The 16178-nt window shown below is 39.2% G+C and overlaps 1 protein-coding gene across 1 annotated transcript in view; it reads right to left on the reverse strand.

The window, feature by feature from the left end:
• Cntn5 (contactin 5) overlaps nt 1-16178 on the reverse strand; it is a 463340-nt gene that overhangs the window by 352501 nt on the left and 94661 nt on the right. The gene's annotated exons all lie outside the window — the stretch shown is intronic.

Raw genomic sequence — 16178 nt, forward strand, 5'->3', positions numbered from 1 at the left:
CAACTCTTTTATCCAGATCTCCTGTCAGTTGCTGCCCCAAACTGTTCAAGGAATAGCAGGATATATATATGTATACACATACATGAACATTCACACACACATATATATGCACACACATATACATGCACATGTACATGCATACTGAATATACACTCACATATTTATATGTACATGTATACATACATTTACATACAACATTGCTTCTATTTGTTTTAAATAAATGAAAACAATAATTACAAGGTTTCTCTACTCTCCTCCTTTCTAGCTCTCTGAATGAGAAATGAGACATATATATTTTGCTAATTAAGACAACTGTGTTAGTGGTCAGGCAGGACCAAGAAAGCCTGTCTATAATAAGAACAATGTAGGCATCACATAGAGAGAAGTGTAGCTAGGGTGAAAGGTACTGCTTATGTCTGTTTAGTTCTTAGAATGGCTTTATCTGTGGCAACATAGATCTCATGCAAATCTAATGTTTTAGCTATTTTGAGGTGAGCTCTAGTCATTTACAGCCAAACATGATAAACAATTATTTTCATTCCTTTCCCTATGCCAACATGTATACTATACAATCTTGGAAGGTTCATAAAGAATTAGGAAGAAAATAAGGATTTTCAAATGGGCTTCAACAACTACTGCACAGGAAAATGACTTGTCACAAGGCCTGGGGTTTTCAGATCTTTGGTTTGGTTAGCTTGCTATTTGGGGAAAGGGCTGGGGGAGAGGGAGACAAGAATCCACTCTGTAGTCCATACTAATCTTGAACTCATACTGACCTTCCTGCCTCAGCACCTGACTGTCATTATAGGTGTGATTTATCTCATCCAGCTGTGAGTGTCCGGTTCAGGTGACAGATCAGTAAACAGCAGCCAGAGGCAAGAAGTGACTGCTGTTTACCTTCTTACAGAGTCAGGAAAACACTTAAAAGATAGTGAAGCTATATAACATTCAAATGCTGGCATGCAGGGCACTTTATTTTATCAGGGACAGTCTCATGTTCATATTGCCTATGGCTGTTTCATGCTGCAGAACTGTGAGGCTGTGAAAGAGATGCTGTGACCCATAATGCCAAGCATATTTAATACTCAACCATTCATGGAGAAGTTGGCTGGCCCCTCATTGTGAGGAATCTAATTTCAAAGAGGTCTTGCCAAGCTTGGGGAAATAAATACAAAAAGGGAAGCAGTAATAACATCACTGAGAGGAAAAAAATCTAGGGACTGTTTACTGCCATTGTGGAGTCTATTATTTTTGGTCCCAATCAGATTTCACTTAGAGCAAGGGCCTGTGGTGTGCTCTCATTTGTTTTTCCTCCTTTTCTAACCAGCATGCCACAGGCAAGCCTGGTCTACAGAGTGAGATTCAGGACAGGCACCAAAACTACGCAGAGAAACCCTGTCTCGAAAAACCTAAATAAATAAATAAATAAATAAATAGATAGATAGATAGATAGATAGATAGATAGATAGAGAAAGAAAGAAAGAAAGAAAGAAAGAAAGAAAGAAAGAAAGAAAGAAAGAAAGAAAGAAGTAATGGCATAAATGCAGGTTTAGTAGTTATATTTTTTAAGAACAGAAACTGAGGCTTTTTTAATATTCTATAATTTTTATTAATTATATCTATTCATTTTCTTTACATCTCAACAGCAGTTTCCCCTCCTTCTCTCCTTTCATTCCCTCCCCCGACTTCCCCTTTGGTCCATACCCCTGGAATCCACTGCTGTTTCTGCTCACAAAGGGGCAGGCCTCCCATGGGTGTCAACACAGCATGGCAAATCAAGTTACCATAGGACTAAGCTCCTCCCCTCCTATTAAGGCTTGGTAAGGCAACCCAATATGAGGAATAGGTTCCCAAAAGCCTCCCAAAGCACTAAGGACAGGCCCCACTTACACTACTAAAAGTCCCACAAGTAGACCATGATACACAACTGTTACACATATGTAGAGGGCCTAGGTTGGTCACATGCAGGCTCCCTGGCTATCAGTCCAGATTCTGTGAGCTCCTATGAGCACAGGTTAGTTGCCTCTTGTTCCCTTGTGATGACATTGAACCCCCCTGGCTCATATAATCCCTCCCACCTTTCTTCAACAAGACTCCCTGAGCTTGGTCCAGTGCTTGGCTGTTGATCTCTACATCTGCTTCCCTCAGTTACTGGCTAACGACTCTCTGATGATAAGTAGGATAGTCACCAATCTGATTACAAGAGAAGGCCAGTTCAGATACCCTCTCCACTATTGCTAGGAGACTTAGCTGGGGTCATCCTTGCAGATTCACTGGACTTTCCTTTTTACCAGGTTTCTACCTGGCTCCAAAATGTTCCCTGCCCCATCAAGGCTTCTTTTTCATTACTCTCCTCCTCTATCCCACCCACAACCTGATCCCCCATATTCCTATCCCTACCTGCCTCCAGTTTATCCAGGAGATCTCTTCTATTTCCCTTTTCATGGAAATCTATGCATTGGTCTTTGAGCCCTCCTTGTTATCTAGACTCTTGGGGACTGTGGATTGTAGAATGGTTATGCTTTACTTTATAGTCAATATCCACTTTATGAGTGAGTATATACCACGTTTGTCTTTCTGCATCTAGGTTACCTTACTCAGGATGATTTCTTATAGTTCCATCCATTTGCCTTCAAATTTCCTGATGTCATTGTTTTTAATAGCTGCATAATACTCCATTGTATAAATGTATCACATTTTCTTTATCCATCCTTTGGTTGAGGGCCATATAGGTTGTTTCCAGGTTCTAGCTATTATGAATAATGCTGCTATAAACAAAGTTGAGTAAATGTCCTTGTAGTATAATTGAGCATCCTTAGGGTATGTGCCTAAGAGTGTTATAGCTGGGTCTTGAGGTAGATCAATTCCCAGATTTCTGAGAAACTGCCATACTAATTTCCAAAGTGGCTGTGTAAGTTTGCACTCCCACCAGCAGCAGAGGAATGTTCTGCTTACTACCACATCCTCTTCAACATAAGCTGCCTTTAGTCTTTTTGATCTTAGCCATTCTGACAAGTAAGATGGTATATCAGAGTTGTTTTATTTGCATTTCCCTGATGGCTAAGGATGTTGAACAGTTCTTTAAGTGTATCTCTGCCATTTGAGATTCTTTTGTTGAAAATTCTCTGTTTAGGTCTGTACCCCACTTTTTAAATTGGATTATTTGTTTTTGTCTGGTTTCTTGAGTTTTTTTTTTTAATACATTCTAGAGATTAGCCCTCTGTCAGATGTGGGGTTGTTGAAGATATTTCCTCACTTTGTAGGCTACCATTTTGTTTTACTGACAGTGTTCTTTACTTACTGGAGTTTTTCTGTTTCATCTGGCCCCATTTATTAATCGTCAATCTCAGTGTCTGTGCTACTGGTGTTATATTCATAAGTATATTCAAGGTTACTCCTCATTTTCTCTTCTATAAGGTTCAGTACAACTAGATTTATGTTGAGATCTTTGATACACTTGGACATGAGTTTTATTTAGGCTCGTAGATATGGATCTATTTGCATTCTTCTTCATGCTGACTTCCAGTTATGCCAGCACCATTTGTTGAAGATGTTCTTTTTCTTTTCCATTGTAAAATTTTGGCTTCTGTGTCAGAAATTAGCTCTTCATGGGTCTAAGGATTTATGCCAGGGTCTGTGATTCTATTACACTGATCCATTGTCAGTTTTTATGACAATACTATGCTATTACTATAGCTCTGTAGTACAGTTTAAAATCAGGGATGGTAATACCTCCAGAAGTTATTTTATTGTATATAATTATTTTAACTATTCTGGGTTTTTTGTTTTTCTATATGAAGTTGAGTCTTGTTCTTTTGAGGTCTGTAAAAGAATCTTGTTGTAATTTTGATGTCAATTACATTGCATCTGTAGATTGCTTTTGGTAAAATGGCCATTTTTACAATGTTAATCCTATCTGATCTACAAGAATCTGAGGTCTTTCCATCTTCTGATATCTTCTCCAAAAGACTTGAAGTTCTTGTCATAAAGGTCTTTCACTTACTTGGTTAGAGTTACCTAAAGATATTTTATATTATTTGTAGCTATTGTGAAGGGTGTCATTTCCTTGATTTCTTTCTCAGCCTATTTATCATTTGTATATTGGAGAGCTACCATTTTTTTTAAAGTTAATCTTGTATCCTGCCACCCACTTCACTTATGGTGTTTATTAGCTGTAGGAGGTCCCTGGTAGAATTTTTGGTGTTGTTTATGTATACTATCATGTCATCTGCAAATAGTGATATTTTGACTTCTTCCTTTCCATTTTATATCCCCTTGGTCTCCTTTTGTTTTCTTTCACTCTAGTTAGAACTTCGAGTACTACATTGAACAGGTATGGGGGAGGGGACAGCCTGGCCTTGTATCTGATTTTAGTGGAACTCATTTGAGCTTCTCTCATTTAATTTGATGTTGGAGATAGGTTTGCTGTAGATTGCTTTTATTATGTTTAAGTATGTTCCTTGTATCCCCTATCTCTGCAAGATCTTTATCATGAAAGAGTATTGGATTTTGTCATAAGTTTTTATAACATCTAATGAGAGGATTTTATATCATCTAATGAGATGATCATGTGATTTTTTTTCTTTCAGTTTGTTTCTATGGTGGATCACATTGACAGATTTTTATCTGCTGAACCATCTCTGCATTTCTTAGATGAAGCCTACTTGTTGATGGTGCATGATATTTTTGATGTGTTCTCAGATTCAGTTTGGGAGTGTTTTTTATTCAGTATTTTTGCATCAATGCTCATGAGGGAAATTGGTCTGTAATTCTCTTTTTTCTTTGTTGGGTATTTGTGTGCTTTGGATATCAGGGTGACTGTAGCCTAATAATAGAAGCAGAAGGAATATTACCAAATTCCTTCTATGAGGCTACAATGACCCTGATTCCCAAACCAAACAAACATGCAACAAAGAAAGAGAACTGCAGACAGATCTCCCTCATGAACATTGATGCAAAAATACTCAATAAAATTCTGGCAAACAGACTCCAAGAATGCATCAAAACAATTATCCACCATGATCAAGTATGCTTCATCCCAGGGATGCAATGGAAGTTCAACATACGAAAGTCCATCAATGTAATACACCATATAAACAATCTCAAAGAAAAAAATAACACATGATCATCTCACTAGACTCAGAAAAGGCATTTGACCACATCCAACACCCCTTCATGATAAAGGTCTTGGAGCGATCAGGAATAGAGGGAACACACCTAAACATAATAAAGGCAATCTACAGCAAGCCAACAGCCAACATCAAATTAAATGGAGAGAAACTCAAAGCAATACCACTAAAATCAGGAACAAGGCAAGGCTTTCCCCTCTCCCCCTACTTATTCAATATAGTACTTGAAGTTCTAGCCCGATCTATAAGACAACACAAAGAGATTAAGGGGATACAAATTGGAAAGGAAGAAGTCAAGCTCTCCCTATTTGCAGATGACATGATAGTATACATGAGTGACCCCCAAAATTCAACCAAGGACATGATACAGCTAATAAAAACCTTCAGCAACATAGCAGGATACAAGATCAACTCAAAAAAAATCAGTAGTCCTCCTATATACAATAGACTAACAGGCTGAGAAGGAAATCAGAGATACATCACCTTTTACAATAGCCACAAATGATATAAAATACCCTGAGGTTACTCTAACTAAGCATGTGAAGGACATATATGACAAGAAAATTTAAGTCCCTGAAAAAAGAAATTGAAGAAGATGTCAGAAAATGGAAAGACCTCCCATGCTCATGGATAGGCAGGATTAACATAATAAAAATGGCGATCTTTCCAAAAGCAATCTACAGATTCATCACAATTCCCATCTAATTACCAACACAATTATTCACAGATCTGGAAAGAATCATTCTCAACCTCATATGGAAAAACAAAAAACCCAGGATAGCCAAAAGAATCCTGTACAATAAAACAACCTCTGGAGGCATCACAATCCCTGATTTCAAGCTCTACTATGGAGATACTGTAATAAAAACAACTTGGTACTGGCATAAAAACTGACATGTGGACCAATGGAATCAGATTGAAGACCCTGACATTAAACTGAACACCTATGAACATATAATTTTTGACAAAGAAGCCAAAAATGTACAATGGAAAAAAGAAAGCATTTTCAACAAATGGTGCTGGCATAACTGGATGTCAATGTGTAGAAGGCTGCAAGTAGATCCATATCTGTCACCATGCACAAAACTTAAGTCCAAGTGGATCAAAGACCTCAACATAAATCCAGTTACTCTGAACCTGACAGAAGAAAAAGTAGGAAGTACTCTTGAATGCATTGGCACTGGAGATCACTTTCTAAATATAACACCAGTAGCACAGACACTGAGAGAAACAATCAATCAATGGGACCTGTTGAAACTGAGAAGCTTCTGTAGAGCAAAGGACACAGTCAACAAGACAAAGTGACAGCCTACAGAATGGGAAAAGGTCTTCACCAACCCCACATCTGACAGAGGGCTGATATCCAGAATATATAAAGAACTCAAGAAATTTGACATCAAAATGCCCAACAGTCCAATTAAGAAATGGGCTGAAAGACATTTAAGGAATTGCTCAACATCCCTAATTATCCGGGAAATGCAAATCAAAATGACTCTGAGATACCCCCTTATACCTGTCAGAGTGGCTAAGCTCAAAAACACAGAAGACAGCTTATGCTGGAGAGGATGTGGAGCAAGGGGAACTCTCCTCCATTGCTGGTGGGAATGCAAGCTTGTACAGCCACTTTGGAAATCAATATGGTGCTTCCTTAGAAAATTGGGAATCCATGTCCCCCAAGACCCAACTGTAGCACTCTTGGGCATATACCCAAGGAATGCTCATTCATACCACAAGGGCTTTTGCTCAGCCATGCTTATATCAGCATTGTTTGTAATAGCCAGAACCTGGAAACAACCTAGATGCCCTTTAACTGAAAAATGGATAAAGAAAATATGGTACATATACACAATGGAGTACTACTCAGCAGAGAAAAACAATGACATCATGAGGTTTGCAGGCAAATGGATGGATCTAGAAAAAATCATCCTGAGTGAGGTTACCCAGACCCAGAAGGACAAACATGGTATGTACTCACTCATAGGAGGATACTAGATGTAAAACAAAGATGACTAGACTGCTACACAACTCCAGGGAGGCTACCTAGAAAACAGGACCCTAACAAAGACATAGGGATCGCCCAATGACAGAGAAATGGATGAGATCTACATGAACAACCTGGACGACAGTGGGAGTAATGAAGGGCAAGATTTGAGGGAAAGAAAGCTTAGGGGAGCAGGAGATCCCAGCTGGATCAAGAACAGAAAGGGAGAACGAGGAATAACAGACCATGATAAATGATGACCACATGAGAACAGGAATAGGCAGAGTGCTTGAGAGGTCCCCAGAAATCCACAATGATATATCCTCTGTAGACTACTGGCAATGGTCAAGAGAAAGCCTGATCTGACCTAGTCTGGTGATCAGATGACTAAACACCCTAGCAGTCATCTTGGAACTCTCATCCAATAACTGATGGAAGTGGATGTACAGATCCTTGTCCAGGCCCCAGGTGGAGCTCCAGGTGTCCAACTGTCGAGAAAGAGGAGGGTCTGCAAGAGCGTGAATTGTTGAATCCAAGATTGCAAAAAGCACAGGGACAAATAGCCAAACTCTAATGGAAGCACATGAATTATGAACCAAAAGCTGTGCAGCCCCCAGCTGGATCAGGCCCTCTGGATAAGTGAGACAATTGAATAGCTTGATCTGTTTGGGAGGCTCCCAGACTGTGGGACTGGCATCTCTCCTTGGTGCATGAGCTGGCTGTTTGGAACCTTGGGCTTACACAGGGGCACATGCTGAGCCTGGAAGGAGGGGACTGGACCTGCCTGTACTGAATCCACCAGGTTTAAATGAGTCCCAAGGCATGTCTTGGTCCTGGAGGACATGGGAATGGAGGGGAGGGGCTGGGGGGAATTTGGGGATGGGTGTGGGAGGGGGAGGACAGGGGAACCCATGGCTGATGTATAAAATTAAAACATAATAATAATAATAATAATAATAATAATAATAATAATAAAAAGAAATTTGTCCATTTCTTCTAGATTTTCCAATTTTGTGGAGTATAGGTTTTTGAAGTATAATGTAATAATTCTCTGTATTTGCTGTTATGTCCCCCCTTCCATTTCTGATTTTGTTAATTTGGATATTCTCTCTGCTCGTGCAAGTTTTTAAAGATTATGTTTTTAGCTATTTTATTTGTGTGTTTGTGTGTGTGTGTGTGTGTGTGTGTGTGTGTGTGTGTGTGTGTGTTCACGTTTACATGCACTATGGTGTGCATGTCAAGGTCAGAGGACAATGTGCATCAGCCTGTCCTTCTTCCCCCAGGTGGGTTCTGGAGATGAAACTCAGGCCCTCAGACTTAGTGGCGCACACCTTTACCCATTGAGCCATCTCACTAGTCTCCAAGGCAAATAAGTCTTTCCCTCTAACAGGGTTCAAGCAAATATTCTAGTCCAGACCCACATTTGGCTTCCAGCTGTTGTGTTTTATTTTTTTAGGGTATATTTCTCTTTAGAGTCAGAATAGATAAGAATATGCCTCATTGTTATTAGAATGCAGGAACATTAACATTTAGAGAAAGCATAGAATTGTGAATTGAAAAGCTCATTATTTCAATCTAACTTGGTTTCATTCTAATTTGATTGGTTGGCTTACTACTATGGCTATACTAAAGTGAAAACACTTCAGCAAGTGTAGGGCAATAGTTAACAGAGTTTCTAGGTTCTCTAACTCTCCAATCTATACCATTTTGGACAGTATTTCTAAAGGTTGGACAGAAGAAAACATATCAAGTGGTTATGAATTTATGGTCAAATCCTATTAAACAATCAAAATAATTAGTGTAAAAATTTTATACCAACAAAGTAAATTACAGGGGTATCCATCCTTCTAAGTCATCCTTCCCATTGTGCCTGAATGGTCTTCAAGAAACTCCTGGTGTGTTTGATTGCTGGCATTTAGTATTCTATGTACAAACTTTGTCAAAATGCCAAGCAGTGCAAATAATCTGAGCTTTCTTCTCCACCAACAGCAACAATACACATCCCATAGCAAAAGGGATATGACAAGAATATGGACACAGATTTTAAAACTGACTGAAGACTTGAAAAGTTTGTTAAATGTGAGGTGAGCATGTAAACCACTATACTACAGAAGCTGCATGATATTCTAGAGGAGTTTCATTGAGGGCCAGTGATGATGGTATGCCAGAGGTCGGGAACCAGTGACTGACTATAATGAACATTTTGTGCTTGGAGCTGATTAGAGAAAGAGTATACTGTGTAACACACAGTGGATCCCAATGCCACTGGGATGAATGAAGAGGTGTTGGAAAAAGAGAGGAGTGTGGTATTTTTGTTGTTGTTTCTTTTGTTTTTAATTACTTTTCTGGGGGTTCTTTCAGGGGGCATGCTGCAGTGGTGAGTAGCAAATATGAAGGAGTGGGAGGTGAGTCGGATTGAGGTGCATGATATGGAATTCCAAAAAAAATCAGTAAATATTATTTTTTAAAGTATGTCAAATGTATCTCTTGATGGCTACCAAGCAATCCTGCAATAATCTTGGAATAAACACTTAAATGGATATCATGGCTTGGCTTGAAGCAATCTTCTTCTGGGTAAACGAAGAGCTAAGAATATGTATTATCTTCTACTTATATATATTAACAACAAAACAGTCAGTCAGTCAGTCAGTCAGTCAGTAAGTAACGTTTGTAGAAGTGAATATTTAGATAAGTCAATCAAGTTAAATGATGAAATATCTTATTTATCTGAGTTATTTAAGAAATGTATTTCATCATTGGCCTATGTTTGCTTTATAAATGGACTTTATATAAAATACCAGTGGGCTCAGTAGGAAACCATGTGATACAGTTGGAAGGTCACAAAATTAGGAGTCACATGGGTGTGAATCTCTCTGCTTATCAACTGTGAGACTGAGGGCACGGATCTGTGAACACCAATGTCCTCACTGGTAGTACGAAGTTATTGACAGTAAAAGTATAAAGCAGGGATAAAAATGAAATCAAATACTTAGGGAATATATAAAATACTGAATTCCCTTTCCTCATCCTGGGACATGGCTGATTATAAGTAGGACTTAAAAGAACTTTTTGAAGCCAAATCACACAATTCATGTCCTCTTTATGACAAGAATTTTTAAAGGAAAATGAATCATAATTATTATGCCATAAGTGCAACTTAATTGACCACTTTAAAAATTAGTTCTGCTTGAAATATAGTTTTAAGAATATTTTTGCATCTTATCAATTTCACTGCTTATAACATGAGATACAACAGTCATATAGTACACTGTGGCTTTTCTAACTTTGCAAAATCTGTGCATTTAATAGAGTTAAAAAGGCAGATTTCTAAAATGGCTTCAACCACTAGAGAATGGTTACTAACAAACAAAATGAGGCCAACTGACAAAAAGCTCTGTCAGGACGGAGGCCTGGCACAGCTCCTACGTGAGTGATTGGAGACAATATAATTATGAGATGGATGTGGAATTTTCAGAACTACTCAAATAATTTTGCTAAAATTGTTTTTTTTACAATCTTGATAAAAAATGTTAAATGTGCAACTTGACATGACATACTACATTATTGTTTTGTAGAGTAAGATATTAAAAACACATCCTGAATTTGTTTTATGTTATAGTTCTAGCTATGACATCACTTTGATTTGGGAGTCCGTGATTTTGTAAGGTGACATTGTATCATGAATGTAAAGCATCAACCAAAAGTTTAGTTTGATGGCTGCAGAGTTTTGCTTTCGTATTATATAGATTACTTTATTTGGGGGGACAATTTGGGTTTCTAATTAGCCTATGATACAGAAGTCTCCTAAAGACCAAGATGTCCTTTCTCTGCCTGTTAGGATCCCCCTTTCTCTGTCCATAGTTCTTTCCTCATCTCTAAGGTTCATACTCACAGTTCCAAATTTTCTTCACCTTCTGTTGCTTTACTCTCAACTAGTAATTAATGTTAGAGGATAATGGTTTAAAGTATCACCTTTCTCAGAAGCATTTACATTTTTAAGAGGATTCTGGAAGATGGATCTTCAAGACAAAATTGAATTTAATGCATTCTTCTCTCTAAGCACTGGGCTAATTGCCTTACATAAACTGCCTCTTAATACTACCATCCACGAGGTAGCTTTTATTATTCCCTTTACAGGTATGATAGGGCTAATTTAGTAAATAAAGCCTGTAATGAGTGTCAAAGCCAGGATGAGAATCCCTGGCTGGAAGCCTACTCATCCAGGAGCAACATAAGGGTAAAGAGTAGACTTGCACAAGCAGAGGCTGTGTAGTGCCCTGTTTGCACAGCTATCTCTGAAATTCTGTGGGTTTGCTCACTAGTACACTGGGCTGCTCACCTGGTGAATCTAGCTTCTAAACTGAGAACAAAATACTCTGAATCTAAAGTAAACTAACCCTGTTGTTTTCTTCTTTAACAGTAAAGTTTAATCTTAAGCACTATAGCTCTAGCAGAAGAGCTAAAGGCTCTTATAGAGTCACTTCAACATTTCATAAAACAGGAATCTCAGCCCCAGAAAGATCTGCCTGGTGGAGGGAGTACTGGCTAGTGGAGGGAGGACTGGCTGATAGAGAGAGGACTGGCTGATGGATGGAGGGACTGGCTGATGGATGGAGGACTGGCTGATGGATGGAGGACTGGCTGCTGGAGGGGGGGATTATTGGTGGAGGGCTTGTTTCAGAGCTGACTCTAGGTTTAACTTGGGGGGAGTCAGAGATATCAAGAACTGGAGATTTATTTCACCTGAAATTTAGTTTTAGAGAACTTCTCATGATCATGGGATGAGAATCACAATGGGATGAGAATCACCTAGGGTTGCTAGCTAAAATAAGGAAAATAGCTTCAAAGCAAGTATCTTGATTTGTCTGTTCTCTCTCTCTTCTCTCTTCTCTCTTCTCTCTCTCTCTTTCTCTCTCTCTCTCTCTCTCTCTCTCTCTCTCTCTCTCCCTCCCTCCCTGTAAGGGGATTTATACACTGTGGCCTGGCTCCTATTTAAACATCTAGCCTTCTGGACTTAGATTTGCAATTTTAACACTCTTTTTATTTCTTACCCAGAAGGAGGTAGCAGTCTCTGAAAGATGCTTAGCACATAGCTCCTCACCTTTTGTGCTGCAGAGGCACTGTGTTCTGGTCATTTAGAAGATGCATAAACTTTTGGAGCTCTTACACTGAGAAGGTTTGATAAACGTAAAACAGTCATCAAAGTGCTAGTGGAGCTGCCCCACCTGAATAGTTAATTACATAACCAGTTGAAGAAAAACTGTAATCTTAAATACTACTACCAACGTGCTTATACTCTGCCACATAAATCTTTCAATTCTGCCAACATTCAACAGCTACTGAACACAGCTGGTATCTTAGAATCACACTAATCAACTTTATTTGGTCCCCACAGTGCTGACAAAATAAAGAAAAATGCACTCAGCCTACAGCTTCTGCTGACCACACCCTAAGCCCCAAGCGGTCTGTCTAAGGACTCTCACTCAGTCCCCCAGCTACCTCCTTGTCTATGTGCTAGTCATGCCCTAGAACTCTGTTTTGCATCATCTGGTGGCTTGGGGTGCCTACTTGTAGTTAAGACTGTATTCACAGTTTAACTAACCTTTTCATTAGCCAATTTGAGCTAATAAAGACACTGGCCAGAGACTTAGGTTTTCTTTTATCTTCAAAATTACTTTAGCTAAGGACACATAAATTGTCAAGAGCAAACACATTTGAAGCAGCTGTGGGGATTTCAGTGGGTGATGGCTGTTGAGGGAGACAGATGTAGTTTTTTCAGAGGTGTGGCCAATAGAGGTGTAGCCAATCTTTGCTATGTGGCCCCATGCTGATATGTACACGGGCAGCACTAAATAAGAGTCAGTAAGAAGAGGAGGAAGAGGATGAGGGGGAGGAGAAAGAGGAGGTGGAAGAGGAAGAGAAGGAGGAGGAAGACGAGAAGGAGGAGAAGAGAAGACATGAAGTTGGAAAGAGCATATGGCAGAGGACCTGGGAGGAGTCAGAGATTAGGTGAATAGGGTGCATTTTATCTAAATCTATTGCATTCATATATTAAATTTAAAAATAAATATAAAATAAGGTATTCAAAACATTAAATATGCATAAATATTTTTGCATACATCCTCAAACAACAAATGAAATATTAATATTTAAATTAGTGAACTGTAGTCCTTCATGAAATGTTTCTGAAGTTTGGCTCATTATTGGCACCATGAGGAAGACAACTTCTATGTCACAGACATTATTGAGGACAGTGTGATGACTGTACTATAGAGTGTATATTCATTATAGACTTAAGCTTTTTGTTCTTGGTATTGAGATAGAATGATGAGCTTCATGGATATTGGGCAAGCCCTCCACCAACTGAGCCACATCAGGAGGCTCTACAGCTTCCTGGTTTTTTCTCCTGGAAATTTTAGGTCTCAGTGTAAGCTTTTGAATATTTCTGTACATAATTAACCCATGGTATACTTGAGATGATATAGTAACCACTGCTTTATTTAGCAGGGAAAAGGCTCTATCAAATACCTCCAATCCTAGTTCTCCCACAGCTTCAGCAGGATAATCCTGTTAGTTCAAGGCTGTCCAACTTGAAGCTAGCCAGGGGAGTGGTGTACACACACATACAGACACACACACACCACACCACTAATCCCCCCCCACACACACACATCCCACACATACCCACATGTTTCAGTCTGGAATATAGAGCAAAATCTTTCTAAAAACCAGAAACAATAATTAATTAAAATTAATAACTAATTTTAAAGGTACTATTTAGGAGGGTTTTTCTATGCTTTTATATAGATTTTCCCGCTCTATATAATACTTTGAATTTAAAAATATTTGAACAGACAGAAGTTTAGTTTTGAAAATCAGTTTGGGAAAATTAGTTTAACAGTATCTGGGTAGAAAACTGCTCCCTTCTAGAGGAATGACCAGTTGCGCATGTAGACAAGATGTTTTATTCACATGTTACTAGACACGTTGTCATGATCATCTCTTAGACAGTAAAAGAAAAATTTAGTAAAAGAGTCCATTGTAGTTTTCGTTGAGATCCAAAGAAAACTGTGCGTTTTACATCCTTTTGAGAGAATGAGATGTAGACCTTTGAGGTATTCTGACTATTGAATCCTCTCTGATGGTTCATCTGTTTCGTCACTTCCTACAGCTCTCAGGGAATCAAGTCACCACTCTACTCTGTGTTAGAATGTGGTAGGAAATGACCCAAGTGTCTGTCATGGATATGGGCTCCAATAAACTAATAGCAGGGAGCTGATGTCTATTTAAAATGCTTTGAAACTCAATCAGATGAGCCAGCGGGTTTACTCAGGAATTCCCTGTGCTTTCAATGAAGCACCTACTTAGTACACAGCATTGTGCTACCTATTGGGGATATGAATTGGAGCCTGGAGAGTGTCATAGCATGAAAGAAATGCCAACTTCCTATGAGAGGTACAAAGATTACTACAGATCTAATTCTAATATTTTATATCACAAAATAAAGTTTTCCTAAGTGAAACAGGAAAAAATATGATTTGAAACAAGGAAGGAAAAGAAGAGAAATGAACCTTAGTAAAAACCTAGCAAAACACATGCCCTGCAAACAACTATATCACCATTTGGATGAGACCGGAATTTGGTTTTGAGATGTCGATAATAACATCAGGTTATGGTTATTTCCTGATTTCACAGCTCTTAGTTTCATGTCTTCAAAGCCAAAGCAGCTGATGAAGTCAGAGCTTGTGCATGGTGGTGCAGAGACCCAGCCTGGGCCTCCATTTCCCCTGACCTGACTCCACAGCAATTATTTAGTGCTCTGTCTAGTGGAAGGAGCAAGGCCCTAGAACAGAATTATTATTTCTCAGCCACAGTGACCTCTAATATTTTAAGTTTCAGTCCCTGCTTTAGTGAGAATATTAAATGTTATAATATGGTTTTCATGCCAATGCTATGAATCTGAGTTCATTTTTCTGCTTCTCAGTTGTCTTCACTTACAAAACAAGGAAGCATAAAGAGCGGCCACCAGAAAGGCTTGCTTCACACACAGCTCATCCTGCTTGCACTATTCTTACTTATGCTCCATGTCCAAGTCCCCGACAGTCATTTCTGTCCAAAGCTTTAACGTATGACTTTCATTCCTGAACATGTTCATAGATTCACTTATTAATGTTTTCAGCCCTAGTTCTGTGCTGATCTCTGGCATGTGGGTGCAAGAGGGAGCCAAGTCTATGCAATATCTGTCTTGGTGGAATTTCCATTATAACTGAGGATAAAGGATAATGGAAAATGACATTGTAGAGTAAATACATTTATATAGTGTGTTAAGTGATGGGTACTGTGGAGAAAACAAAGCAGGGACAAAAATGAAAACCCTGCAGGTTAGGACAGGCTTGCTGAGAAGGACTGATGTGGTCATATGCCTGCAGGAGAGAGAGACAGGCCTGGGGGACAACTAGAGCAAGAGTGTGCCTGGTTACTTGAGGTCCATTGGTCAAGTCAGGAAAAGATGGAGAAACCTTATGCAGCCAGATGATGGCTTAAACCCACTCTCTGTCCCTCAGTCCTTTCTAGTGTTCACTCACATAGGAACACAGCAAGGAAGTCATCTACACGTCAGAGATAGGACCCTCGACAAACCCTGCCCATGCCCAGCCCCGCATTAGGGTTCTACCAGCCAGAGCTGTAAAGAGGTCCCTGTTGGTGAAGGCAGCCAGCCTGTGGCATTATGATCTGGCAGCCTTAGTTAGAGTCAAAGCCAGGCTCCTGATAGTGGCTTTGAGAATTCACCATCTGGCTGCCCATTAATTGATGTCAGACTCCCTTGAATTGTTTTCCAGAGACAATATACAGAGATACAAAGAGATACACATTTTCAACCTCCAGAGTTGAACAAAATGAAGAGAATTAGCAGCAAGTTGGCAAAGGGGTATACCATGATTTGTAGCATCGTTTACTGTTGTTTCCCACAACTCCAAGAGGTGATTACCCCTGTGCCTCACTTTGATAAGCAAGACTATTGCTAACACAGACATAAGGTAACTGTAGCTCTGTTTGGTTCTAGTGCT

Source organism: Onychomys torridus, chromosome 7, assembly GCF_903995425.1.
Source record: "Onychomys torridus chromosome 7, mOncTor1.1, whole genome shotgun sequence".
Lineage (NCBI taxonomy): Eukaryota > Metazoa > Chordata > Mammalia > Rodentia > Cricetidae > Onychomys > Onychomys torridus.